Source organism: Fundulus heteroclitus, unplaced genomic scaffold (genome assembly GCF_011125445.2).
Source record: "Fundulus heteroclitus isolate FHET01 unplaced genomic scaffold, MU-UCD_Fhet_4.1 scaffold_62, whole genome shotgun sequence".
NCBI classification, from domain to species: Eukaryota; Metazoa; Chordata; class Actinopteri; order Cyprinodontiformes; family Fundulidae; genus Fundulus; species Fundulus heteroclitus.
The window spans coordinates 564,368-567,679 of record NW_023397055.1 but is presented as its reverse complement, the minus strand read 5'-3'; the positions used below and the strand labels follow the sequence as shown (position 1 = coordinate 567,679).

The 3,312-nt window shown below is 42.3% G+C and overlaps 1 long non-coding RNA gene across 1 annotated transcript; it reads left to right on the top strand.

The window, feature by feature from the left end:
* The first annotated feature begins 1,137 nt into the window (after window positions 1-1,137).
* On the top strand, window positions 1,138-3,017 carry LOC118561348. The gene is made up of 2 exons (XR_004929976.1): window positions 1,138-1,430; window positions 2,707-3,017. It is a non-coding gene; the product is annotated as an uncharacterized LOC118561348 (long non-coding RNA).
* The last annotated feature ends 295 nt before the right edge of the window (window positions 3,018-3,312 follow it).

Here is a 3,312-nt window from a genome sequence, read left to right as displayed (position 1 = left end):
CTAGGCGGTATTTTGAGCAAATAAACGGAGCTGAAACGTCCCGTCTGATGAACACTGAATGGTAAACTCACTAAAAGTAACATAAATAATAGAAACAGTAAAAGTATGAGGTTTACTCAATGTCGCTGCTAGCAGCAAAATCATTAATGCCGAGGTCGGCTACCATCCTGTTACACCAACTTCTGACTCGTAATACCGACTTTAGGGTCCATTCCAGTTAAATCTTCCGACTCGGAGGTCGAGAACTCCGACTACCGAGGATAAATGGAACGCACCGCTTGTCTTCATCCCGCTCCTCCTTCTTCCGTATCTAACAGCGAGGTCAGATATCGGAGTGTCAGAGCTGTAAATATTTTCTTTATTAGAGGCTTTGTTAGGAACAGCTAATCTAGTGAGGTTTAGAGCGCCGAATTAAACTGATTTTGTCTTGTTGAGTTTAAAATCATATTATTGATTTAAGGTAAATACATGAAACTTTGTGACAGTATAAACCAGGAAATGGATCATTTAGCGACGCACCTCGCTGCTGTTGAAACTGACTTCCATCTTCTTCATCTCGTCTGCCTCTGCAGGTGAAGTATCGCTGGAAAAATGTTTGGTTCAAAGAGATTTTGTTCTTAGACACGGAGATTAGTTGTTGATGGAAACCATCCTTGTCCTCATCAATGGTCTTTGTCGCTGTCTGCTGGTGGCGCCATTGCAGCTAAATATGTCGGTCACAATGAGAGAAGAAAGAGGAACAGATAAAACTGAAGAAGAGCAGGAATTTGATCCATCTGAAGAAAATCACTTTTAACCACAGATTTAGACTGGTTTTGATGAACGTCTTCATAAAAAGTTTGTCATCAAATGCTAGCTTTACGTACTTAACTGTCTTTGTATGTGCAAGTCATTCTGGGATTTGTAGTCCTTTCTGTAGTCCTACTGTATTGGTACCTTTAACACTGATGGGAGGTCTTTAAAGTCTCAACAATTTAATGTTAAAAGCAGCAGCTTCTTCTTCTTCTTCCATCAGGTTTGTTTGGTCAATAACCAACAGTTTAATCAATGACCTCTGACCTCTCTGCTCTGCTTCTCTCCTACAGACCCAGCAAACATCACAGCAGAACCTGGACAGAATGTCACTCTGCATGTAGAGCTCCTGACATTAAACCTGTTATTGCTGTAGAGTGGAGCAGAAAAGATCTGGGGTCAGAATATGTTCTTCTCTACAGAAATAACCAGTCTGATCTAGAACACCAGCATCCATCCTTTAAGAAACCGGGTGGATCTGCAGGAGGAACAGATCAAGGATGGAGACGTGTCTCTGGTTCTGAAGAACGTCTCTACTGATGACAGAGGAACATATGAGTGTCTAGTTATCCAGACGGTAACAAACCACAACAGAGAGACGGTTCTCTACATAAACCTGGATGTAGTTCCTCCTCCAGGTGAGTTGTTGCCTTTTAGTCTCTAGATCAGAGTTGACATTAGAGTGAAACATCCAGAAGGTCCATAAACTAGTTTATCTGAGAGCTCAGAGTATTTTAACTCTGCGTTTTCTACTCTAAAAAGAGAATTCTCTTCAGTTTAATGCAGTTATTGATGGACATGTGACTTTGTCCATATTGGTGATCGAAAAACTCGTTATTTGAGATAATCCACTGATCTGACCCTCCTCGCGCTTCCCTTTCCCGTGTCCCCATGCTCTCCACGGTTCTGCGCTCGCTTCTCGCGCTCACCTCATTTATAAGTTAAGCCAAACTTCTCCAGGAACACTAATAAATACTTTGGAATCAGTGAGTTCTGCTTCACTACCTCAGACTCATTGATGTGACGCCTCCTGTCAATCAATCATGGAAGCTCGTCTCTAACTGACCAATCAGAGTTTTCAATTTGTCCCAAAGTGAAACTGTTCTTACCTGCAGAAGCTGCTCACCTTTCCCTCTGACAACATCACAAGATGTTACATTACAAACTTGATTACATTACAGACCTGTTGATTCGTTCCAGCATAAATTTACGACTCAGAGGTCAGACACTTTCAGAGGTGAAATAAGTTCTGTGTGTTTTATGGACCTGATGACGTTAAACTGAGGCTATCCGGCTGAATCTGACAGTCTGACTCTCTGCAGGATGAGGATCTAAGGTCAGGTTCTCCTGGAAGAGACGAGTGTCTCTAATTATGCTGATGAAGCGGTTCTCTGCCTATCTGCCTGTAGAAAGGGACCAGTGCTGAGGCCATTACTGACTTCATGTTTTTTTGTTGCTTGTTTGACCGTTGGCATTTATTAATAGTTTTAAAGCTCTGCCAACAAATAAAATAATAGCTGGGAGTAACAGCCCACCCAGTAGGTCAGAAAATAACTCCTCAGGTAAATCCACACATAGTTCTGCTATAAAATTTAAAGTCTGTGAAAGTGAAACCATGTGGTAGAGCAGTTCAGCCCAGCCAGGAGAAACCCAGTTTGTAGAGGAAAAGCCTGTTACCATGGTGATATACTCAGTTTACATTTTCTCTGTTTTTAAAAAGTAAATCCAGAATTTCTCCAAACTCAGAGTTTTCCCACCAACACTTTTCTAGAAAGCTCCTCTGGTCAGAGGTTTTCTGATGATGATGAGACTCTGTAGGAAGCAGCTGGCCTTAGTGCAGCTTTCAGAGAGTAGAGGATGTTCTTCAGTCCCCTCTGACCTCACTGATGAGATTTATCTGGTTCTGTTCTACAGGGGAGCCTGATGACGGGAGCAAACGTGGATCTGATGGATAGAGGGCTGGAGTGTTTGTTGGAGTTGTTGTACCTGCCATAATTATAATTGTTGCTATAGTTGCTATTTTTCTTAAAAGAAAATCAAATCTAGACCTGCTTCCTGGAGCAGCAGCTGGACCTCAGCAGAGTTTAATGGCTCAGCTGGTCCAGATCTGCTCTAAAAGCCGTTCCAGGCTGGACTTGTTGCCTCGTTATTCTGTAAAGCTTTAGACTGAATGTCAGGATCCTGTTACAGTATTGTTACTTTTAGAAGTTTCTGTATTTAAACCTCCAAATGTGTCCTGATTTCATCTTCATCATCACTGAACACATCTGCCTGATGGGTCTGATGCCTTATTTCACTCTGCAGAACCGCTGCGGCTCACTGTGCAGCTCTAGTTGCCTTCAGCAGCAGCTAACTGGTTATTATCTGACTTCATGCTGAGGAGAACTTCAGGTCTCAGGGCCGACCCGCTGGTTCCTTTGGTTCTCTTGTTAATGGATCAGATGGCTGCTTTATTCACTGCTGAATGTTGTTTTAACAGAAACGTCTCATTCAGGTTGTTAAATGTTACGCTTGCCTTAA